Source organism: Cherax quadricarinatus, chromosome 4, assembly GCF_038502225.1.
Source record: "Cherax quadricarinatus isolate ZL_2023a chromosome 4, ASM3850222v1, whole genome shotgun sequence".
Lineage (NCBI taxonomy): Eukaryota > Metazoa > Arthropoda > Malacostraca > Decapoda > Parastacidae > Cherax > Cherax quadricarinatus.
The window spans coordinates 57054475-57068428 of record NC_091295.1 but is presented as its reverse complement, the minus strand read 5'-3'; positions in this window follow the sequence as shown (position 1 = coordinate 57068428).

The following is a 13954-nucleotide window of genomic DNA, read 5'->3' as shown; positions in this document are numbered from 1 at the left end:
AAGCTGGCTGCCTTGGATCAAAACGTGTAGCGCAAGCTACACGCCAAGGTATTGTCCAGTGTGGGTAGATTGGTAAAGCACTGCGTACCTTGTCCTAAGGTTCGTAGGTTCGAGTCTCCTTCAGCCAGAGATCAGTGTTTGTGTATATTTCGCCTGCTCTCGCGAATTCCTTGCATATATATATATATATATATATATATATATATATATATATATATATATATATATATATATATATATATATATATATATATATATATATAAAAGAGATATTTTGAGAGAAACAAAATTTCCAATACTTGACCACAGAGGTTGTCAAGGATGATATAGGGAGAGAAATGTTATGTTATAAGTTTCTTAAATTTGTGTGTAGCGGACGGAGGATCGAGCCTTGCCACTCCTTGCGCTGAATGATCCAAATGGGTTTAAGAGCCTCATAATATTATAATGATCCAAGTTTGATGAGCTGAAAATATCCATTTCATACCCGAGGAACGTGTTTGAACTTTGGATATTAACTAAGATTTACCTCGTTGCTCCTCGTCCAACTATTATCCTGGGATGACATTAAGTTGTGCTGTTGTTCCTTGTCGAACTATTATCCTGGGGTAATATTCTATTGTTCCTTGTCAAACTATTATACTGGGGTAATATTCTATTGTGCTGTTGTTCCTTGTCAAACTATTATCCTGGGATGACATTAAGTTGTGCTGTTGTTCCTACTCGAACTATTATCCTGGGGTAATATTCTATTGTTCCTTGTCAAACTATTATACTGGGGTAATATTCTATTGTGCTGTTGTTCCTTGTCAAACTATTATCCTGGGGTAATATTCTATTGTTCCTTGTCAAACTATTATACTGGGGTAATATTCTATTGTGCTGTTGTTCCTTGTCAAACTATTATCCTGGGGTAATATTCTATTGTTCCTTGTCAAACTATTATCCTGGGGTAATATTCTATTGTTCCTTGTAAAACTATTATACTGGGGTAATATTCTATTGTGCTCTTGTTCCTTGTCAAACTATTATCCTGGGGTAATATTCTATTGTTCCTTGTAAAACTATTATCCTGGGGTAATATTCTATTGTTCCTTGTAAAACTATTATCCTGGGGTAATATTCTATTGTGCTCTTGTTCCTTGTCAAACTATTATCCTGGGGTAATATTCTATTGTTCCTTGTCAAACTTATCCTGGGGTAATATTTTATTGTTCCTTGTCAAACTATTATCCTGGGGTAATAATCTATTGTACTGTTGTTCCTTGTCGAACTATTATCCTGGGGTAATATTCTATTGTTCCTTGTCAAACTATTATCCTGGGGTAATATTCTATTGTGTTGTTGTTCCTTGTCAAACTATTATCCTGGGGTAATATTCTATTGTTCCTTGTCAAACTTATCCTGGGGTAATATTTTATTGTTCCTTGTCAAACTATTATCCTGGGGTAATATTCTATTGTTCCTTGTCAAACTATTATCCTGGGGTAATATTCTATTGTGTTGTTGTTCCTTGTCAAACTATTATCCTGGGGTAATATTCTATTGTTCCTTGTCAAACTTATCCTGGGGTAATATTTTATTGTTCCTTGTCAAACTATTATCCTGGGGTAACATTCTATTGTGCTGTTGTTCCTTGTCGAACTATTATCCTGGGGTAACATTCTATTGTGCTGTTGTTCCTTGTCGAACTATTATCCTGGGGTAACATTCTATTGTGCTGTTGTTCCTTGTCGAACTATTATCCTGGGGTAATATTCTATTGTGCTGTTGTTCCTCAACGAACCATTATCCTGAGGTGACATCCTACATTGTTCACTACATTTACCTTCGTAATTTTGGATAAAAATTCCTTACTGCCCACCATCGAGAAGACACGTTGCAGAACACGGCTTTACTGGGACAACGTCTCGCTCTTTTACAGACTTATCACAGGGCGAAATATCTCAATAAACACACTATTTGCAACGTTTCCTTTTTTTCTTAGTGATTCTGATAGGCTGGTGGAGGTTTTGATGGTGTGAGACACACTGATAGGCTGGTGGAGGTTTTGATGGTGTGAGACACACTGATAGGCTGGTGGAGGTTTTGATGGAGTGAGACACACTGATAGGCTGGTGGAGGTTTTGATGGGGTGAGACACACTGATAGGCTGGTGGAGGTTTTGATGGAGTGAGACACACTGATAGGCTGGTGGAGGTTTTGATGGTGTGAGACACACTGATAGGCTGGTGGAGGTTTTGATAGAGTGAGACACACTGATAGGCTGGTGGAGGTTTTGATGGAGTGAGACACACTGATAGGCTGGTGGAGGTTTTGATGGGGTGAGACACACTGATAGGCTGGTGGAGGTTTTGATGGTGTGAGACACACTGATAGGCTGGTGGAGGTTTTGATGGTGTGAGACACACTGATAGGCTGGTGGAGGTTTTGATGGAGTGAGACACACTGATAGGCTGGTGGAGGTTTTGATGGGGTGAGACACACTGATAGGCTGGTGGAGGTTTTGATGGAGTGAGACACACTGATAGGCTGGTGGAGGTTTTGATGGTGTGAGACACACTGATAGGCTGGTGGAGGTTTTGATGGAGTGAGACACACTGATAGGCTGGTGGAGGTTTTGATGGTGTGAGACACACTGATAGGCTGGTGGAGGTTTTGATGGTGTGAGACACACTGATAGGCTGGTGGAGGTTTTGATGGAGTGAGACACACTGATAGGCTGGTGGAGGTTTTGATGGAGTGAGACACACTGATAGGCTGGTGGAGGTTTTGATGGAGTGAGACACGCTGATAGGCTGGTGGAGGTTTTGATGGTGTGAGACACACTGATAGGCTGGTGGAGGCTTTGATGGAGTGAGACACACTGATAGGCTGGTGGAGGTTTTGATGGAGTGAGACACGCTGATAGGCTGGTGGAGGTTTTGATGGAGTGAGACACACTGATAGGCTGGTGGAGGTTTTGATGGTGTGAGACACACTGATAGGCTGGTGGAGGTTTTGATGGAGTGAGACACGCTGATAGGCTGGTGGAGGTTTTGATGGAGTGAGACACACTGATAGGCTGGTGGAGGTTTTGATGGAGTGAGACACGCTGATAGGCTGGTGGAGGTTTTGATGGTGTGAGACACACTGATAGGCTGGTGGAGGTTTTGATGGAGTGAGACACGCTGATAGGCTGGTGGAGGTTTTGATGGTGTGAGACACACTGATAGGCTGGTGGAGGTTTTGATGGTGTGAGACACGCTGATAGGCTGGTGGAGGTTTTGATGGAGTGAGACACACTGATAGGCTGGTGGAGGTTTTGATGGAGTGAGACACGCTGATAGGCTGGTGGAGGTTTTGATGGTGTGAGACACACTGATAGGCTGGTGGAGGTTTTGATGGTGTGAGACACACTGATAGGCTGGTGGAGGTTTTGATGGAGTGAGACACACTGATAGGCTGGTGGAGGTTTTGATGGAGTGAGACACACTGATAGGCTGGTGGAGGTTTTGATGGAGTGAGACACACTGATAGGCTGGTGGAGGTTTTGATGGTGTGAGACACACTGATAGGCTGGTGGAGGTTTTGATGGAGTGAGACACACTGATAGGCTGGTGGAGGTTTTGATGGAGTGAGACACACTGATAGGCTGGTGGAGGTTTTGATGGAGTGAGACACACTGATAGGCTGGTGGAGGTTTTGATGGAGTGAGACACACTGATAGGCTGGTGGAGGTTTTGATGGAGTGAGACACACTGATAGGCTGGTGGAGGTTTTGATGGAGACACACTGATAGGCTGGTGGAGGTTTTGATGGAGTGAGACACACTGATAGGCTGGTGGAGGTTTTGATGGAGTGAGACACACTGATAGGCTGGTGGAGGTTTTGATGGAGTGAGACACACTGATAGGCTGGTGGATGTTTTGATGGAGTGAGACACACTGATAGGCTGGTGGAGGTTTTGATGGAGTGAGACACACTGATAGGCTGGTGGAGGTTTTGATGGAGTGAGACACACTGATAGGCTGGTGGAGGTTTTGATGGAGTGAGATACACTTAAACAGTTTTATTCCTTCCTATAAATGACTAAGTCATTTATATAAATGACTTGGAAAGTCAAACTCTTGCATCTCTTGTAACAATTTTCCTCTTATTCCTCCCTTATTTTGCAGTTTCCAAATTAAATCTTTCACTGGGAACTATCATAGGCTTTCTTAAAGTCTAGACATATACAATCTTCCCATCCATTTCTTTCTTGTAAAGTAAAAGGACACAAGTGCAACTAATGTGACATTTATTGTGGCAACGTTTCGCTCTCCAGGAGCTTTATCAAGCCATTACAAACAATACATGGACACAGAGGGTATATAAAGGCTCAGAGTGAGGTGAATACTAGTGAGGTACCATTTCGATGTTCACTAGTGGTAGTAGTAGTAGTAGTGGTAGTAACAAAAGTAATACAATATGCTCTACCATATTGTATTACTTTTGTCACTACCACTACTACTACCACTACTACTACTACCACCACTAGTGAACATCGAAATGGTACCTCACTAGTATTCACCTCACTCTGAGCCTTTATATACCCTCTGTGTCCATGTATTGTTTGTAATGGCTTGACAAAGCTCCTGGAGAGCGAAACGTTGCCACAATAAATGTCACATTAGTTGCACTTGTGTCCTTTTACTTTACATATTGTCGGTAATTCTACCAACTTTATTACATTTCTTTCTTGAACAATTTCTGTGACTCATAATAACTCAATGGATTTAATATCCATGAATTTGCAAACATAAATCCGAAGTTTACTAGTTAGTAGCTTTTTGTTCTCTAAGTAATTAATCAACCTTTCTCTAATGGCTTTTTCCAATATTTTTACAACATTCGTCAAGGAAACTGTCACTCAGTTTTTTAAATACTGGCACAATGTGCGCCATCTTTAATTTGCCTCCTAATTTACCTTCTTGAAGTAAAGTAATAAAAGTTTCAAAGTTGGTAGCATAATTCTTGTGCATATTGTGTCATCCAGTAGCAGTGTCATCATTCCCTGTCAGCATCCAGTAGCAGTGTCATCATTCCTTGTCAGCATCCAGTAGCAGTGTCATCATTCCCTGTCAGCATCCAATAGCAGTGTCATCATTCCTTGTCAGCATCCAGTAGCAGTGTCATCATTCCCTGTCAGCATCCAGTAGCAGTGTCATCATTCCCTGTCAGCATCAGTAGCAGTGTCATCATTCCCTGTCAGCATCCAGTAGCAGTGTCATCATTCCCTGTCAGCATCCAGTAGCAGTGTCATCATTCCCTGTCAGCATCCAGTAGCAGTGTCATCATTCCCTGTCAGCATCCAGTAGCAGTGTCATCATTCCCTGTCAGCATCCAGTAGCAGTGTCATCATTCCCTGTCAGCATCCAGTAGCAGTGTCATCATTCCCTGTCAGCATCCAGTAGCAGTGTCATCATTCCTTGTCAGCATCCAGTAGCAGTGTCATCATTCCCTGTCAGCATCAGTAGCAGTGTCATCATTCCCTGTCAGCATCCAGTAGCAGTGTCATCATTCCCTGTCAGCATCCAGTAGCAGTGTCATTCCCTGTCAGCATCAGTAGCAGTGTCATCATTCCCTGTCAGCATCCAGTAGCAGTGTCATCATTCCTTGTCAGCATCCAGTAGCAGTGTCATCATTCCCTGTCAGCATCAGTAGCAGTGTCATCATTCCCTGTCAGCATCCAGTAGCAGTGTCATCATTCCCTGTCAGCATCCAGTAGCAGTGTCATCATTCCCTGTCAGCATCCAGTAGCAGTGTCATCATTCCCTGTCAGCATCCAGTAGCAGTGTCATTCCCTGTCAGCATCAGTAGCAGTGTCATCATTCCCTGTCAGCATCCAGTAGCAGTGTCATCATTCCTTGTCAGCATCCAGTAGCAGTGTCATCATTCCCTGTCAGCATCAGTAGCAGTGTCATCATTCCCTGTCAGCATCCAGTAGCAGTGTCATCATTCCCTGTCAGCATCCAGTAGCAGTGTCATCATTCCCTGTCAGCATCCAGTAGCAGTGTCATCATTCCCTGTCAGCATCCAGTAGCAGTGTCATCATTCCCTGTCAGCATCAGTAGCAGTGTCATCATTCCCTGTCAGCATCCAGTAGCAGTGTCATCATTCCTTGTCAGCATCCAGTAGCAGTGTCATCATTCCCTGTCAGCATCAGTAGCAGTGTCATCATTCCCCATCAGCATCCAGTAGCAGTGTCATCATTCCCTGTCAGCATCCAGTAGCAGTATCATTCCCTGTCAGCATCCAGTAGCAGTGTCATCATTCCCTGTCAGCATCCAGTAGCAGTGTCATCATTCCCTGTCAGCATCCAGTAGCAGTGTCATCATTCCCTGTCAGCATCCAGTAGCAGTGTCATCATTCCCTGTCAGCATCCAGTAGCAGTGTCATCATTCCCTGTCAGCATCCAGTAGCAGTGTCATCATTCCCTGTCAGCATCAGTAGCAGTGTCATCATTCCCTGTCAGCATCCAGTAGCAGTGTCATCATTCCCTGTCAGCATCCAGTAGCAGTGTCATCATTCCCTCCCCCGCTATTATAATATCCTCCATCAAAGTTATCTGTTAAGAAATAAAATCCTCTATATTTACATGTTTTAGTGAACACATTCTTAAGCCTCGTTTAATACTTTACACATTTCTTCCTCTACTTCACTGATATTTAACTTTGTTCTCTGAATTTGCCTTTAACATTTAGTTTACTTTTTGCAAACTTTAATAAAAAAAATTGGGTTTGCCTTGTTCATATTACCATAAAAAAGTTTATCTTCTCTCTTTACATTTGTACATTCATTTCTACACTGTCTGAATGTCTGACTGGTCGTCTTCCTGGACTACCAAGACTACAGCTCCCCAGTACCTTCCAATAATCTAATTACTGTTTATTCTCATTTTCATATATGTTACAGAACTCTGTACAAAATATTTGTCTGCCCCTTTTAATATTTTATCCAGTTTGGTTTCTCTAAAATATTGACCCATTGTACTTCTCTCTTCTATAATCTAGCATTCTAGCTCCTGTACATGTTTTCTTTAAGTTATATTTAACAACATGCTGTTTACAATCAAACATGATCAATTTTTAGTGTGTGTGTGTGTGTGTGTGTGTGTGTGTGTGTGTGTGTGTGTGTGTGTGTGTGTGTGTGTGTGTGTGTGTGTGTGTGCACACGTACGTACTCGCCAATTTATGGTTGCAAGAGTCTAGTCTGAACTCCTGACACTATCATAGCTATTCTTAACACAAATGTAGAGACTGTCCTTACTACAATTACATTTTCATCCACGTCATTCCACTTGATCACTCTGCGGCTGATGCAACATTTTCAGGTATCTCAGTGACTCGTTATTATTTAACATCCAACTGTGCTGTCGTGCACCCATTTCCCGCCTCTTGAACAAGTTATCACTGCTTGCTTTATCATATCGTTTTAGTGCTTTGAATGTAATCATGTCAAGCTCCTTTGTAGTCTCTTCACTGCAACTCTCTGCACTTTCTCCAGTTTCTTGACTTGCTTTATCAGTTGATATTTGAACAGTGTTTTGACCGTACTGGTAGGCATACTTCATAATGCGCCTGATATATTGTATATAGGGTCGTAAATGCCTTTGCTGAAATTCCTGACAGCTAATTTTAAGTTCGCTAAATGCTAAATGCGCATCTGCTGCAGAGGTTATAAGGTTGATATTCATCTCTGGCGATATGCTTGGCACTATGCTCACCCCGAGGTGCAGCTCCTTGAGGGAGGTTTGCAGCCTCTGCCTTCCTCGCCGTACTTGTCATGGTAACCAATAACTGACCTAAGATTATATATAACTGTGAAATACGTACTGCATTCACTATACAAGAGTATAGTGAATTAAATGACTAAGATGAAATGTACGACTATGTCAACTGTGTATGAGACACAGACATTTTCGCTAAATTATATGAGACATATGTAGGAAAAAAAACATACGTAAACAAACCCATTACTGCTCCCTACCTGTCCAGTCTTACACAAACTCAGCCATATAATAGCTCAAACACACGTATGTTCTTTACGGGCAGGTATACACGCCAACATACACATAACCAGAGAGATATCGCCTCCATATTGTTCCAGTATTACCTCTATACCACGCTGATATTACCCTGTGACCATTTGTGTTCACTAACCTACACAAGCATGACTATATTAACGCCTGTGGTGTCTTCCCGTGCACACACCCTCGCTCGCACGCACGTACCACACACGCATGCATGCACGCACATACCGACGCACACACCGACGCACACACACACACACACACACACACACACACACACCTGATGTACTCTGTTGAAGTGAAACTAAACTGGGAAAAAATCATATTTTAAATGCAGTTATGTTTGGCGGAAAATACTTAGTAGGGAAGAAAGAGCATAGCCAAAATTGATAAAAGAATCTAAAATCCATAAAAGAATTAATTTTAGTGATAAAAATTAAAATAAGGATGACAAACTGTTAATAACACTGACCAACAGCTGCTTTAAGTTTAAAAATAAGTGTTTCTAATTTTTCGACGCTGAATTAAAATCTGAACTTAGCTTACATCTAACAAGGACAGATTCACTAAGACAGCCATCATGGAGAAGATATATCAAGGAAACCTACTACTGCTGGACGCTGCTGCCAGACAACCAGACTCAACACAAGTCAAGCCTGAAAACTGTCCTGTAAGTATGTTTGTATGACTGTATGGATTTTTTTTTTCATGCATAAATGATGGACTGAGCACATCATCTCAAGGCTAAGGGACTGATTACCTCAAACTCCTCATTTTTCACCATTCATCTCTGTACCAGACTGAGAAAGCCACTTGTTAGTGAAACGTTTCCACAATAAAGATTCCCAAATGTTGTAAAGGTGTCTGATTCTTCACACATCATGTGGCTCTTCAGCCTTAAATAGCCAAAATATTGATCATAAGATTTAAAAACAAACTTTCGTGATAAAGACTAAAAGACTAAACCTTAGATTCGTGACCAGCCCATCAATTTTAACTTAAAACAATCATTCAATTTGATTTCTGTTTAGATATATTTTGTTGCCAGTATAATCAGTGCATATAACGCACCTTTTGAAATACGAGGGAAAGAGAAGTTTAATAAGGTAACTGAGAGGTTATATAATATACATACACTACTGAGGAAATTTGACCTTGAAAAAGGAAAGAAGTCTGCTGTAAATGGGAATTTTAACTACTAAGAAATAAATTGGGCAGCCAATAAGACTGGAACTGTCAATGGTTGACAAAAAATAAAGAATGACGGTAAAATCACTAAAGCAGAGGATTCATTGTGGGAAGTATCAAGTAGAAAGATTCATTAACTAAAAATATATTAAATGCAGTGAATTTTAATTCCAAATGTAGAATGCTGAAATAGTTAAAGAAAATAAACTACTACTGGATGCTGACACGGACAAGAAATTGGAGTAGTCAGGATAACACCAGAGGTTATATAACAATGTGAAGAATTACTGTATATTTTCACTACAAGAACGTTAATTACAGGCAAATGAAAATGGACACAGATTGTGCCAATATATAAAACAGGTGGGAGGGAAGACTAAGCTAGAGGACAGCTTTGTTGACATTTGAGGCAGAGAAAATTGAACACTTAAGGTAAAAAAACCTGCTAAGTGGTAAACAAATCGGTTTTCTGTCCGCAAATTTATGTACAGTATATAACCGGCGATAATTAAATAGTTTTCAACTATATGGAAGGAGAAATTATCAAAAAAAAAAATTGTACAAAATATATTAAGGTAAAATTCTAAAATTTAGCAGCTGGGTGAATGACGGCCTCAGGTGACAGGTGGTGAGACAGGTGGTGAGATAGACAGGTGGTGAGACAGAGACTATGTTTGCAGTAACACCTTCAATACGACATTCTAAACAGGACTGAACTATCAGGTCAAAAAAAAAAAAAATACACGTCTTTGTAAAGCAGACGAGGAACCTGAGGTCAGGCTCCAGAGAGGTCACAGGTGAGGTCATGAGGGCACATAACTCAAACAAGAGGTGCCCAGCTCTAAGAAAAAACACGTGGATTAATTAGAAATGGTTCAAAGACCAACAAAATGGCTAACCGAGCTAAAAGAAAAGACATTAATGATAAAAGACTAAAAACCCTACAAATGCCCACTGGCTGGTAGGAAAAGCGACGATATAACAACACAAGGTCATGAAACACATTAAGAATAAAGATTTCTTCACATCTCCAGTAGGGTTAACAAGACACAACAATTATAAATTGAAGAAAAAAAAAAGGAGCCGGAGGTTTAGAATTATTTTCTTGTCAGAGTGGCAACAACTATAACCACTAGAAATTTTGAATTAGATGATGAAACAATTGTTGAAGGGGATACGAATGAGCCATAAGAGGGTTATCAAATTTTTATTTAGTCTCAGGGTGATTAAAATTTGTAACGAGTTAGATGATAAAATCATGGAGTCTCTCCATTAACAGTTTTAAGAACTGTAGGCAAGAAGAGTCCTATAATGCTCGGAGCTAGATGTCAGATATCTAGGTGTAAGACCCCTGCAAATAACTTGTGAGTACCTCCCCCCCCCCATCCCACATACACACAAACACACGAAATGTCTTTAAAAAACATTAATGGCCGCCTCAGCAGCACCATCAACAGAAACAGCAGCAACAAACAGTAGAAGTAGCAACATCAACAGAAGGATGATACCCACAAGTTTAGTGTAACTAGATGCAAATTTGAAATTTTACTGAAAAAGTTTAAAAAAAAAAACTTGTACTCGTTGGAATCAGATTATAAGAAACAACAACAGCAACATCAACAGAAAGAGCAAAAAGAAAAAGCAACAACAACAAAAATAGTGTTGAATGGTTTGCATTGACTATTTTTTTTAATTAAAATCATTAGGTACACGATACTTTTACATAGCACTTTAACGCCCTCAACAGGTACTGGAGCTTTCATACACAGGATTGGAGTTTTCTTTTACACAGGCTATAACATTCCAGCATGACTGGAGTTTTTCAATAGATTTTCTCCCATCCTTCTATGTGACCACACAAGTTTGCTAACAAACGAGTCCTTGTTTTTACTGCTGGGAGGGCAGGAGACCTGCGCAGGTGACTTAAATCTGCGGTCACTCTTTCATAACATCAGCAACCCGACAACCATCAATCTTCAACTCCGCTCCAGAACTTCTCATGCCACATTCCATTCTCAATTCACGCGTTTCTCCTGCATAAAATTAGACACATACATACTATCCTGAAGGAGATTAAATGTTGGTTTATGTTCGTGACGAAATGCAACACAAGTAGGTGTGATACAGTGGCTGGGGAAGTTCAACACAAGTAGGTGTGATACAGTGGCTGGGGAAGTTCAACACAAGTAGGTGTGATACAGTGGCTGGGGAAGTTCAACACAAGTAGGTGTGATACAGTGGCTGGGGAAGTTCAACACAAGTAGGTGTGATACAGTGGCTGGGGAGTTCAACACAAGTAGGTGTCATACAGTGGCCAGGGAATGGGAGAAAATCAGATTTGATTCAAAGGTGGTGAAGGTAGCTCCAGTTACTGCTCTTCTCCAGACTGAGGGACTGACCACCTCAAAACTTTAAGGGTGATGGGTGTCATACAGTGGCCAGGGAATGGGAGAAAATCAGATTTGATTCAAAGGTGGTGAAGGTAGCTCCAGTTACTGGAATGAAGATCTCTTATGCAGCATCTCATCGTCCACATCATTTGAAAGGGACTTTCTGAGCCAAGGAGTGTCTTTCCCAACACACACCATCTTCCAACAAAAATAGCATCTTGGCCAACACACACCATCTTCCAACAAAAATAGCATCTTCTCTAACACAAATATCTTCCCCAGAACTACAGACAAGAAAATCTCCAGATTTTAAAGGGACAAAAATAAAAACGTCAAGACAGCGCAATGGTTAATAACGTCCTCCTTAACGCTGCCAAAACTACCAAATGTCTCTTGCAGTTGCTTGACGCCTTAAGAATGTGTCCTCTACTTGCTGTAAACGGGCGAGCCTCGTCCTCCAACCCGCCCACTACAATGACTCTCCATCATCTCAGACCTTCTGTTATTCATGCAACCTCCATTACTAGGGATAGTGGCCTTTCCAGCACCAACAGCTGTTCCAGACTAAGAGGGCTGCTCGTTCCAGAAACTGGGCTGCTCGTTATAGGAACACCTGAGCTGCTCGTTATAGGAACACCTGGGCTACTCGTTCCAGGAACACCTGGGCTACTCGTTCCAGGAACACCTGGGCTACTCGTTCCAGGAACACCTGGGCTACTCGTTCCAGGAACACCTGGGCTACTCGTTCCAGGAACACCTGGGCTACTCGTTCCAGGAACACCTGGGCTACTCGTTCCAGGAACACCTGGGCTACTCGTTCCAGGAACACCTGGGCTACTCGTTCCAGGAACACCTGGGCTACTCGTTCCAGGAACACCTGGGCTACTCGTTCCAGGAACACCTGGGCTACTCGTTCCAGGAACACCTGGGCTACTCGTTCCAGGAACACCTGGGCTACTCGTTCCAGGAACACCTGGGCTACTCGTTCCAGGAACACCTGGGCTACTCGTTCCAGGAACACCTGGGCTACTCGTTCCAGGAACACCTGGGCTACTCGTTCCAGGAACACCTGGGCTACTCGTTCCAGGAACACCTGGGCTACTCGTTCCACTAACACCTGGGCTACTCGTTCCACTAACACCCGGGCTACTCGTTCCACTAACACCGGGGCTACTCGTTCCAGAAACACCTGGGCTACTCGTTCCAGAAACACCTGGGCTACTCGTTCCAGAAACACCTGGGCTACTCGTTCCAGAAACACCTGGGCTACTCGTTCCAGAAACACCTGGGCTACTCGTTCCAGGAACACCTGGGCTACTCGTTCCACTAACACCTGGGCTACTCGTTCCACTAACACCTAGGCTACTCGTTCCACTAACACCTGGGCTACTCGTTCCACTAACACCTGGGCTACTCGTTCCAGAAACACCTGGGCTACTCGTTCCAGAAACACCTGGGCTACTCGTTCCAGAAACACCTGGGCTACTCGTTCCAGAAACACCTGGGCTACTCGTTCCAGAAACACCTGGGCTACTCGTTCCAGAAACACCTGGGCTACTCGTTCCAGGAACACCTGGGCTACTCGTTCCAGGAACACCTGGGCTACTCGTTCCAGGAACACCTGGGCTACTCGTTCCACTCGTTCCAGGAACACCTGGGCTACTCGTTCCAGGAACACCTGGGCTACTCGTTCCAGGAACACCTGGGCTACTCGTTCCAGGAACACCTGGGCTACTCGTTCCAGGAACACCTGGGCTACTCGTTCCAGGAACACCTGGGCTACTCGTTCCAGGAACACCTGGGCTACTCGTTTCAGGAACACCTGGGCTACTCGTTCCAGGAACACCTGGGCTACTCGTTCCAGGAACACCTGGGCTACTCGTTCCAGGAATACCGAAGCTGTTCGTTCCAGAAACACCTGGGCTGTTAGTTCCAGGAACAATTGTGCTGCTAGTTCAAGAAACTGTGCTGTTAGTTCCAGGAAAAATTATGGTGCTAATTCCAAAAACAATTGTTTACCTGGAGAGGGTTTCGGGGGTCAACGCCCCCGCAGCTCGGTCTGAGGCCAGGCCTGGTGGTGGAGCAGGGTCTGATCAATCAGGCTGTTACTGCTGGCCGCACACAAACTGACGTGCGAACCACAGCCCAGTTGGTCAGGTACTGACTTTAAATGCCTGTCCAGTACCTTCTTGAAGACAGCCAGGAGTCTATTGGTAATTCCCCTTAAGTATGCTAGGAGGCAACTGAACAGTCTTGGGCCCTGGACTCTTATTGTGTTGTCTCTCAGTGTACTCGTGGCGCCCCTGCTTTTCATTCGGGGAAT